Genomic DNA, 12,637 nt, shown 5'->3' with positions numbered 1-12,637 from the left:
GGGTGGGAGTGAACCTCTCAGACCAGGTCAACTTGGGGTAGTGGGGCTTAACTAGTGCTCTAAAAATAGATGTACAAACAGTGCTTTGAAGTTGCAACATCCAGATAACTAGGCTTCAGAGCCGGAGCTCCAGCCTAAACCACAACTTCAAAGCACTGTCTTGTACAGCTATTTTTAGAGCACTAGCATAAGCCCAACTAGCCCAAGTGTGTTGACCCAGGTTGGGAGGCTCACTCTAAAATGCTGTGTAGAAATACCCTCAGAGGCTCTACTGAGCATGTGAAAGAGGTGATTTTCAGGGACTTACAACTTAGCCAAATCTGAGTTATTATCCTGGGTCAGTAAAAGATACTTCTCTGACCCCAGTACCATTCCTGCTAAATTTCAAGTCCCTGCTCCAAACAATGGAGTGCTAGAGCTCTTATAAGAAACTGTTGCAAAATATTTTTACCATTAGTTAAACTACCTATTTTTCCATAGCTTCATTCTTGTAGGGAGCAGTTTTTGCTGATAGTTTCCTGAAATGCCAGAAGAATGCCAGGTATGACTGCAGAGTATTTAAGTAGACAGAATGTTATTTTCAAATTGTAATCCGACAAGGACATTAAGGTTAACACGCTACTCTTGGAAAATGTCTCATGGGACTTTTAATGACCACAAATGATTGGTCAATGCCTCGGTTTCACTTCTCAAATAAAAGGCAGCACTTCCAATGCTACCGAGCCCTCTGGCACCCTATGGGGACATTGGTTCACAACAAGAAGGAAAAATGCCACCTACTGAATCCATTTTCTACCCTACCTAGAGTTGATCAGCTATCTCTTATCCAAGTACAAACCAGGTACAGTCCTACTTAATTTATGAGATCACAACTTCAGGTAGCATGGGCTATAGCCAAGAAAAAGAATGTTATGATCTCATCTTCTTGGGAAGAGAAGTAGCTTTTTTAATAAAGTAAAAACCCCACAACAACTTCAATGTATCTATTCTAAGGGTATATCTCTGATATAGCATATTCTTTCTCACGCAGAAACACACGACCCTATGAAATTTTAAAGGCGAATCAGATAGCTGATGTAAATATTCAGAGGAATCACAGTCCGCAGCAGTGTTGTAAGCAATAACTGGTGACTGTACTCGATTTCAATTCTTTTTGCAGGAAACAAACATGGTATGGGTTCACATCATTTAGATTTTCCATACTGAGCATTTGGTGGTTGCAGAGCTAATACAGTATCATGTTTATATTACCCTATGCCAAAAGGAAATGAGAGCAAAAAATATCCTTTTGCATTTTCTCTTTCACAAATTCAAACTCAATTGCTTCAATGAAAAATTCCTGCAAACTCCCCCCACCCCTCCTAGAGTTTCATTGTGTTTCCATGGCAACCTGGTTGCTAAGGTTGGGCCCTGTGAATACATCAGAGTACTGTGTAGAGCTTTGTAAGTTGATCCTGTGGAAGGCCAGGTTGGTGGAAATATTGTTATTTAAGGGCCAACTTCTGATCTCAGTTACACCACTGTAATTTGAAATACCTCCACTGACTTCAGTGGAGTTACTCAAATTTTAAACCAGTCTAACTGAGATCAGAAGTTGGCCCTAAATTAGTATCGCTTTCCTTCCTATGCAGAGTATTTCCTCAAAAAGTTTGTATTTTACATGATAATGCTCTTGTTGCAAGATATTGAAATACTTTTACTCTTAAGACAAGTAATTCTGTGAGATGACTTATGAAAATTGGTAAGCAAATTAAAGCTGTAACTCATTGTTCTCCACTAGTGGATCCTCTCTTATTGTCCTAGTGTTAAAAGCCATTATTATGTAAAAAGATAATAGTAGAGATGGGCCAGAACTAGCTCTAAATCTGCATTTTGTGGCACAGGACCATCTCTGATAAAGAATTAATTTCTTTTCTTAACTCTTACGTGCTCCATCACAAACCATTGAGGGGGAAAAAAAGAATCAACAATATAGGGAGACCATATTTTCAAAAATCAAATCACAAGGTGCAACACATTTTCCTCAGTCTTCTTCCATCTCTCAAAACTCCTTAATGGAGTCTCTCCCTCCTTCCCCTAGTCCCAATTCCATTAGGAGATATTTTCCTCCCTACCTTCCCTATAGGTCCTACTCCTGCTCTATTACTGGTCTTAAATCCCTATTAGTTTTTTTATTCTTGAGTTCTGACCTTTATACTGTGTCTTCCTGTTTTTATGAGTTTTCAAATTCTCTTCCTTTCTTTTCCAAGTGCAGGCCCAGTCAAGACTTCATAGACTTCAGGAAGTCTCCTGCTCCAGGCTCCAAGTTGATATCTAAGACTAGACGGGAGCTCTGTCGGTTGCAACACAGATTTTCGAGTCTCTCCTTCCATCTTGCCTCCCATTATACTCATAAACTTAAGGTCATGAAGATCACAGTCTGTGCTGCACCCTACAACCTCATAATGACCCCATATTCTGTGTCCTGCTCTTACATAGCCTCTCACCCTGCTGGAAATTGTAGTTCCATGTGGGCAGATATGTATTCATGTGCTAAATATCAGCCACTGTCACAATCATCAAAGAGACAGAACATGTACTGCCCACACTGCCTGACTTGCATTGAAATTTAGAAGCCAAAAAGATGCAAGATAGCAACTGAGACAAAACATTAGATTTTTGTAAAATTCTGCCTTGGAGCTAAAACCTGTCTGCAGTAGGATGACTACCCCACTCCTGCCCTGAAGGGATTAAAGCAGCCTGGGAGAAGGCTGTGAATAGGAAAAGCAGGCTGATTGGGAAAGCAGCCACAGCTGTGGCCAGCTTAATCAGGGTCCAGCTGGCCCTTATAAGAGGGCTGTGGGCTAGAAGCAAGGACAGACTCTCTCTTTAGTTTCCTAGAGAGAAGGACCTGGTTGCCTAGGAAGCTAAGAAGGGCACTTAAGGTGGAGAAGTGCTGGGGAGCTCCAGCTGAGCAAACCTGCAGGCCTAGTTAAGGACACACAAAAGGTACTAGCAGGGTACCTGAAGTAGAGTACTGCTGGGGAAGGGTAGAGGGAACTAGGGAGCTCCAGCCTAGCAAAGCCCCAGGCTGAAGGCCTAGTGAAAGGCCTATGAAAGGGTACTGGGGCTGCAGAGGGGCAGACCAGAGATAGGCAGAGGGCAGCTGGTCCAACCCCCCCTTGCCGATGAGTGGTTCATAGTCTACAGTCTGCCCCAGGGAGCGGAGGCTAGATGGTGACTGGCAGTGGCCACTGAGACAAGGTCGGGCTAGAGGGTTTGGGGACACCCTGGGTGGGGAGACTTGGATTATGGGTTACTGCTGGGGTGGAACCCTGATGAGGAGGGCACCAGGGTCTGGGAGGGACACAGGGGGCAGGTGAGACACGGGCCTGCAGAGGGCACTCCTGGCTGGAAGAGCTAATTCCCAGGATGACCAACAGGAGGTGCTGCACCAGTGAGTCGTTGCCTCACGACAATGTCCCTGAAACCAAGCCACTTCTGGAAACCCAGCGTAGAGACTTACTCTACTCCAATATGACCATTTTGGTGTAAAACCAATTGAGATGTCCTAGATTTAGAAAAACTAGCTTTAGTGAGAAAAGCAACTATTAGGTGATTATATTTGCAGTCTGGTTATTGTTTAAGTGTAGTGGCGAAAAAAAACTCTCTAGTAGTCAAGTCCACACCATTCAATTCCTTTTTATTTATTAAATATATTAAATAATTCAGTAATTCCCTGTTCAGCTTCATTGCTCTATTCCTGTTTACTTTCTTTATCCTCTGTGTTTATAGCCTGTTTTTGTTTGAAAAGTAGTCTGACATATTTACAAACTAGTCCAGTTCTATTTGCTCTCTTTTAAAACTGGGAGTGAAATCCTGGCCCCACTCAAGTCAATGAGAGTTTTGCCATTTACTTCAGTGGGGCCAGGATTTCACCCTGGTTCTTTTTACACCAACCAATATTAGTGCTGTAATAATGTAACAACTACAGAAAATTTAAATGTTTCTGAATTTGCATTCAGAGACCAGTTTTGGAGCTTTCACAGGTACTCTGAGTACCTTTCCCAGACCTGAAGAAGAGCTCTGTGTAAGCTCGAAAGTTCATCTTTCACCCACAGAAGTTGGTCCAATAAAAGATATTACCTCGCTCACCTTGTCTTTCTAATATCCTGGGACCATCACAGCTACAACAACACTTTTCTAGAATTCTGAAAATACTCCACAATATGAAAATTAACAGTGCACATTTACAGTGTAGTAGAGATACTCTTCCTGGTGTATGCCTAGCCAGTGGGAAACTATGGGAGGTTGGCTGAGGGATCATGAGACTGGGGCTGACACTCCTTTAAGTTGGAAGGACAGATAGTGAGCAGGAGGAATCTGCTGTGTTATGAGCAATGTTTGTGCCAAGGAAGGAAGAGGTGCTCAAAGCTCCTAAGCGGATATGTGAGCAAAGAACAGGAAGGGATCCTAAAGAAGCAAGAGCATTAGTGAACCGGGATGGAGAAGGGGAGGCTTAGCATGTAGAAAAAAAACCACTATGCAGAGTTAAGACTCCCAGGAGGGAAGTACTATTCCAGTGCAGTGTGAGCAGTGTAGGAGCTTCACATGATTGCAGTGATTTCTATTCCTTCCCAGAACCTAAACTGCATGAGAACAGAGATCCGCCGCCCCCGCATAGGAGCTGTGTAGAAGGGGAAAGCAATAGTCATGTGGACCTCAAACTGTGCAGGAGCGAAAACAGCATTAATTCTTAGTGTTCCTTCTGGTGCTGCTACTGAGTGGCCAATAGCAGCACAGCTCTTGGACAGGAGGAGGTAATCCACCAGAGTAACAAGTGCTTTGTCTGTCTGATGCCCTCTCCAAAAGTCTGACAGAGAGATCCAGGATACTGCCAGCTGATGGGTGGTTACTGTCCTCCCAAATCCTTTGTGTCAATAAAAATAAAAGGTATAAAGGGTTTATAGCATTTATGGACTACATTTGATTATTCCTATGTGCTTGCCTAAGGTATAAAATTATGCTCCAAGGCTCAGTTCATTGAGAAATAATCTATGACTGGTGATAGATGCATTTTGATGGTATCCGAGCAATAATGACATTTAACACATTAATTAACAAAATGTCAGTTTGGAGATACGAGAGCCTGTCTCCTGCCTGACTATAATCCACATGATTGCTCACATTTTAATACGTGTAAATAGGCTGAGTCCCTATCTATCCTCAGCAGACCACCTGGACCCTGATTTAGCATCTAAAACTTACCTCCTAACCTCCTTTTTTCAAAAAGTTTAGCTTAGTCTCATTTTTAATGTTCTAATGTGTGCGATTTTGCACACAACCATCATTCTCCTTTCATCAGAAAGTTCTGATAATGCATTCTCCCCTTTGGATTTATGAAATTATGTCTTTTCATTCCTACTCTAAGTTCCTCTTAGACTCAAAAGTGCCTCAGTTACTCATTTCAGCCTGAATCCTTTATGGAAGGCAGCTTTATTTTTACTTGAAACAGCAGGGAAAACAACAATGCTAAAATTAGTATTTATCATGGTTGCTGTCAGATATACAATGGTTGGGTGCACAAGACTGTGTAATGCATGCACAGAGACAGGACACTCAAATAACCTTGGGAATGTACATTGTGCACATCACAATCATCTAATGGAAAGGAAACCTATTAAAAGGGGCTAGGGCTGTGATGTGTGGGTGGACTGGCAATACTTACAATCACTGTTCCTTCTACCCTTGCTAATAAAATTAATGTTTTCTGACCAAAAATGTCTGTTTCAAAAGAAACATGAAGAGTTTAGTACCCCAAGAATTATTTTACTATGATGGCAATGGTGATTGCAAAAAAAAAAGTGCAGATTGTATTTAACTGGTTTCATCCTACAGAAGTCACAAAAATAGAAAAGTGCTTTCATCTTCCCTTTCATGGATAAAAGATGACATTCCATATTCCAATAAACTTATACAAACATAGAAGACTTACTTGCTCCCTCTGCTGTTTAAAAGGAGGAAGAAAGCATAGGGATTGGGTGTGTCTACATTGCAACTGGGAGGTGCGATTCCCAGCACAGATAGACAGACTTGTGCTAATTAAACTCAAACTAGAGTGCTAAAAGTCTTAGGGCTTATCTACATTACCCTCTGGATTGACGGGCAGCAATAGATTCAGCAGGGGTCGATGCATCACTTCTAGTCTCGCGATAAATCGAGCGCTCTCCTGTCGAATCCGGTACTCCACCAGAGCGAGAAGCGCAGGCGTAGTCGACGGGGGAGCATCAGCAGTCTACTTACCACAGTGAGGACACTATGGTAAGTCGATCTAAGTATGTCGACTTAAGCTACGTTATTCATGTAGCTGAAGTTGGGTAACTTAGATCGACTTTTTTTTTTTCCCCCTGCCCCCTCTGTGTAGGCCAGGCCTTAGTATGGATGTTACAGCACTGGTGGTGGATGGGGCTAGCTGCCCAAGCTTGGATCCAGGCAGCTAGCTATACCATATAAGCTACAGAGTAGGTTAACTCCTTCTAGCCTGCTAGGAGCAAAGGCCAGCTCAAATGCCACCCTGAACGTACCTTAAGAGAGAAATGGTCTGTTGGTTAAAGGTTTATTAGTATTATCAATTATTTGTATTACTCTAGTACCTAGGAGCCCTAGTCATGGACCAAGATCCCATTGTGCTATACTCTGGACAAACAAAACAAAAAGACAGTCACTGCCCTAAGGAGCTTACAATCCAAGCATAAAGAGACAGCTGGATACAGACAGGTTGTCTCCTTGTATTCCCCCATCAGTGAGACAATACTAGTCAACATGATAGGCAGTGGTCTTAGCACAGTAATAGCCTAATTGTGGTCAAGTATTCTGTAGGTATCATGGCAAAAAAACGAGCATTTTCAGGAAGGATTTGAAGATAGAAAATGAGTTAATTTTGCAAAAATTTCCTGGGAGCTCCTTCCAAATGTGAGGGGTAACATTGGAGGAAGCACAAAGGTACTTGTTTGGAAATTTAACAAGTGGGTGATGGAGGCTGGTATTGTGGGCCAGTCAGTGGCAGGGGAGCAAATAGGTAGAGTGGAGTTAGTTTTGAAGGGCCTCAAAACTGAAGATAAGTAGCTTATGTTTGGTGTGATAGAGGAGAGGGAGCCCATGGAGGGACTCAGACTGAGTGGATGACAGGTTGAGCTGCGTGAATGGATAGGAAAGGCCATGTCTTAGAGATGTTATGCAGAAAAAATCTAAAATATTTAGATGCAGCCTGGATGCGAGCACCGAGAGAGGTCTGAGTCAAAGATGACACCAAAGTTACAGGCCTGAATCACAGGCAGAATGGTGGTGTTGTCCACGGTGACCAAGAAAGGAGGGAAGAGCTTGGGGAGAAAGAGTTCTGTTTTATCGGTTACCTGAATAAGTGCTTTAGTTTGAGAACCCTCAACTCCTACTGTCTTAAATTCAAAACTAGCCAATGTACTAAGGAAAGGCATGCCCTCTTTGCATACCTCCACAGACACCTCCAAACAAACTGTTTCACTTTCAAGGACCTCCACAACCTATCCCCACTCAACCTATCCTCTCTCATTCGCTCTCAAACTGTTGGACCCCTCCCTCCGATCGGCCCATAATGCCAGCTTCCACCAACCGCTTGTTACGTTTTCAAACTAGCTCCTTCATGCTTTCTCCCATGCTGCCCCTCACACTTAGGACAAGCTCCCAGTAAATGTCTGCAAAGCTACTTCATTATGCAGCTTCTAATCCCTCCTCAAACTCTTCTTTGCCATGTTGCTTACAAAATCTTGACAATGATTAGGCTGCTGGTATGTTTTGGCCACTGCCTATCACCAGTAATGTTGCATTGTTTCTGTAATCTCTTGTCTTGAACTGTAAGCTCCTCGGGGCAGGGACCATCTTCTGTTCCCTATTTGTATAGTGCCTAGCACAATAGGCTAGTCCTGGTCCATTACTAGGGTTCCTAGGCACCATGGTAATACAAATAATAAATAACAAAAGTTGTTTACCAAAAGTAGTCCAGCCCTACTGTTGTCAGTAGTTTTACTAAAGTAATGACCCAATAAAAGAATATTGTTTAAATAGTTGCTCAGGTCCTTAATGTGACCTGCACTACTTCTATAGATTATCAGATTTTTTTTTCCCTGAAACAAGTGTGTGTTCAAAATAAATAAATGTTCCTGTCCTGAAGTTAGTCATAGGGACAATTTCATCATTTCCTTGACTCAAATCTTAATGAATGGTCTTGCGATAACATTCAACCTCCTTCTCTGATCCTTTTTTATGCAGAAAATAGTTATTCTTCCTAATATCTCAGCCACCATGCCCTCCTCTTGCATTTTCGCTTTGACTGTTCTCACATTACCATCTTTCTTCCTTCCTCTTGTGCTTCCATTTTTATGAAGATGTTTCTTTTCTATTATTGTGGGTGGTCCAACCTCTACCGCAAAACTCTCAGCCATGGAGGTACCCAGCTGAGATACATGATAGGGGAGAAGTGATAGATATGTTACATCTTGACTTAAGTAAGGCTTTTGATATTGTCTCGTGACCATCTCATAAACAAACTAGGGAAATACAGCCTAGATAGAGCTACTACAAGGTGGGTGCATTACTCATTCAAAAACTGTTCCCAGAGTAGTTATCAGTGGTTCGCAGTCAAGCTGGAAGGGCATATCAAATGGGGTCCTGCAGGGATCAGATATGGGTCCATTTCTGTTCAATGTCTTCATCAATGATTTAGATAATGGCATAGAGTGTGCACTTAAAGTTTGTGCATGACACCAAGTTGGGAGGGGTTGCAAGTCCTTTGGAGGATAGGATTAAAATTTAAAATGAACTGGAGAAATGGTCTGAAGTAAATAGGATGAAATTCAATAAGGAGAAATGCAAAGCACTCCACTTGGGAAGGAACAATCAGTTGCACACATACAAAATGGGAAATGACTGCCTAGGAAGGAGTACTGCAGAAGGGATCTGGGGGTCATAAGCTATATATGAGTCAACAGTGTAACACGATTGCAAAAATAGCAAACATCCTTCTGGGATGTATTAGCAGGAGTGTTGTAAGCAACACACAAGAAGTAATTCTGCTCTACTCCATGCTGATTAGCCTTCAACTAGAGTATTGTGTCCAGTTCTGGATGCCACATTTCATGAAAGATGTGGACAAACTGGAGAAAGTCCAGAGAAGAGCAACAAAAATGATTAAAGGTCTAGAAAACATGACCTATGAGTGATTGAAAAAATTGGGTTCGTTTAGTCTGGAGAAGACAGAGGGGACATGACAATTTTCAAGTACATGAAAAGTTGTTACAAGGAGGAGGGAGAAAAATTGTTCTCCTTAACCTCTGAGGATAGGACAAGAAGCAATAGGCTTAAATTGCAGCAAGAGAGGGTTAGGTTGGACATTAGGAAAAACTTAAATGAGGATAGTTAAGCACTAGAATAAATTGCCTAGGGAGGTTATGAAATCTCCATCCCTGGAGATTTTTAAAAGCAGGTTAGACAAACATCTGTCAGGGATGGTCTAGATAATACTTAATCCAGACATGAGTTTAGGCAACTGGACTAGATGACCTCTCGAGGTCCCTTCCAGTCCTGTGATTCTATGACAATACAATACATCAGCAATGTAGGGTTAACAATGAGTGGTGTTGTCATGGAGTTGCAATGTGGTGACACCACATCGTGACATCAAGTAGTATTCAGATTTAAGGGTTTAAACTGCATTAAGTTGTGATACAATGTTGGGGCCTCAAACCTCATTCCTTTGCTCTAAAATCTTAACATTGCTAATAATCTGGCTGATAAAATATGGCCATCTTTTAAAAAAAAATTTTTTACCCCTACTTGTCTTGAAAGGTGGGATAAGTCTGCTATAAGTGCTAGACAGAATTGACTTGAATATATCTCACCATATCTCTAAACCTTTGTCCTATTGGTTTTAAAATTGTTATCCCAATTAAGGGGATGAAGTAGAGGCTGCAGCTGTGCCATGTTTCCAGCTGTCATTTTGAACTGACGAACAGGGTTGGCGGGGAAGAGGCCATGCATCTGCTGGGCGGGACAGAAGAGGGCAGAGGAAGGAAAATGGATAAATGGGCACATACCTTACATATCATAGGCCTAAAAATGGTCAGATGTGGGGGGTTTACCATGAGACAGAGGCCAATTGCCCAGCCAGAGCAACTGCCATTTTAGAAACCTGTGTGGTGGTGCCAAATGGACAGTGTGGGACAAGGCAGGGAGGGAAAGTGGGGGGCCTAGGAGTCTGAAAGGCTCCTAGCTCACATCCACCTAAAATGGTTGCAGACATGGGGCACCCAGAACAGAAGCTAACATGGCAGCATAGCACACTAATAAAAGATAGAGACAGATACTTACATGTCAAGGTTCCCTCCATAGGAGGTGCTGCCTCAATCCCAACTTCGGTTGCTGTGGGGCAAGGATTGGGCTTGTCTTCTACCTGCCTGGCCACAGGGTCCTGAGTCCTGAAGAGATCCTGGCTTTCCAGGGGGATCTCCTCACTGGCCTCCTTCTGCTCAGCCTCTGATGAATCTTGCTGCTCATGGAGGTACAGAGAGAGAGCAGATAGCAGGCTTTCTCTGCTAGATTGAAGAGCCCATTATTAAATACTTATTTCCCATGTATGTATTTATAGACTGTGATCAACTCACCCCTTAATCTTTTTGATTGAGCTCTTTGAGTCTATTTAGTTTATCACTATAAGGTCTGTTTTTCTAATGCTTTACTCAATTTCATGGTTCTTCTCTGAACCTTCTCCAATTTATCAACATCCTTTTTGAATTGTGGGCACCAGAAATGAACACAAATATTCCAGCAGCAATTGCACCAATGCAAAATACAGAGATAAAATAATCTCTACTCCTCCGTGAGATTCCCCTGTTTATGCATTCTAGGATCACATTAGCTCTTTTGGACTCAGCACCACACTGGGAGCTCATGTTCAGCTGATTAAACACCCCAATCCCCAAATCTTTTTCAGAGTCACTGCTTCCCAGGATAGAGTCCCCCATCCTGTAAGTATGGCTGACATTCTTTGTTCCTAGATGTACACTTTTACTTTTAGTTGTATTCAAAAGCATATAGTTCACTTGTGTCCAGATTGCCGAGAAATCCAGATCACTCTAATCAGTGCCTGTACTTAGAGAACAAACAGTCAAATAACCCACAGAAGACAGACCAAATGCACCATTCATCAAGTTCTGCTATGTCCAAGCACAGGGTCTGTGCTATATTGAATTGTCATGTATACACAAGCATTTTCAAACCAGATTCACGCCACTCATTCTAGTTTAAACCACCCATGTGCACAAGTCTTTAGTGTGCACTGTGTTCCCAAAGTTCCACATATTAAAGTTATTACCAACCATTTCTGTCTGGCAGTCAAAAATTCATAGAACCATACTAAGATTACTGTTTGGTATTCAAACCTCAGGATTCCTTAGTGTTTTGGTAAAACCCAGTCAGTAATCCAGTTGCACTTCCGTTACTGCTGGCAAACGGACTACCACCAAGAGAAAATTCTCTAATAACAAAATATGATATTATATAGTCAACAGTTTAGCATTAGGATTAAAAACCTAACCTTAATATTCTCAATTCACAGATCCCAAGGCCAGATGGGAGTATGGTGGTGTTCTAGTCTGACCTTCTGCATAACGGAAGACTTCTCCAAAGTACTTCCTGCTTGAACTAGAGCATCTCTTTTAGGAAAGAAAAAAAAAAACACAACACCGGACCTTGATTTAAAAATTGCCAGTGATGGAGAATTTACCACAGCCCTTGATAAATTTTCCAGTGGTTAGTTCCCCAATAAATTCTTTTGTTTATATGTATACCTTACCTAAAATATGACTTCAGAATATGACCTGGCAATCATATTCACAACATTTTAATATGAAAATCTGTTGTTGACATTTGATGCAGAATGATGTATATCTAGTGCAGGGGTGGCCAGCCTGAGAAGGAGCCAGAATTTACCAATGTACATTGCCAAAGAGCCACAGTCATACCTCAGCAGCCCCCCATCAGCTTCCCCCACCCTGGCTCCCAGCGTCTCCCACCCACCGGCTGCCCCGCCAATCAGCCACATATTAACTTCTGAAGAGCAGCATGTGGCTCCAGAGCCACAGGTTGGCCACCCCTGAGTGATTCATACAATTGCATCAGACGAATGACGATAGTATGTTAACAGAACTTGGACAAAATCTAAAAGTAAAAAAGGATACTAGTCTCTGTGTTTTGGATGTGTGCTATCTTATTGTGCTACTGTTGTTTTCTGATTACTGTATATCAAGGCATTTAATGTACCAGTAATAATTATGATTTTTATATGTAACATGGAAGCCTTATCTAAAGAATGAATGGAAATTTTTCAGAAAGTATCATAGGCACTATTGGAGGGGGAAAAAAACCCTATTATTGCTAAAGAACTAACTGTGGCGGTGTATTCTAATATTGGCATTTTAGGGGATTGCTTTTTAAATCATGGAATCATAGAATATCAGGGTTGGAAGGGACCTCAGGAGGTCATCGAGTCCAACCCCCTGCTCAAAGCAGGACCAATCCCCAATCAAATCATCCCAGCCAGGGCTTTGTCAAGCCTGACCTTAAAAAC

The 12,637-nt window shown here is 42.1% G+C and overlaps 1 protein-coding gene across 1 annotated transcript in view; it reads right to left on the bottom strand.

The window, feature by feature from the left end:
• Positions 1–2,700, bottom strand: part of SHC3 (SHC adaptor protein 3) — an 85,121-nt gene extending 82,421 nt beyond the window's left edge. Inside the window, exon 1 of the mRNA XM_043547411.1 lies at positions 2,190–2,700. The gene's annotated coding sequence lies outside the window, so the exon portion shown is untranslated. The remainder of the gene's footprint in view (positions 1–2,189) is intronic.
• Between the last annotated feature and the right edge of the window lie 9,937 nt (positions 2,701–12,637).

Source organism: Chelonia mydas, chromosome 5 (genome assembly GCF_015237465.2).
Source record: "Chelonia mydas isolate rCheMyd1 chromosome 5, rCheMyd1.pri.v2, whole genome shotgun sequence".
Classification (NCBI taxonomy): domain Eukaryota; kingdom Metazoa; phylum Chordata; order Testudines; family Cheloniidae; genus Chelonia; species Chelonia mydas.
The sequence above is the reverse complement of the archived record's forward strand: the minus strand, read 5'-3'. Positions and strand labels throughout refer to the sequence as shown.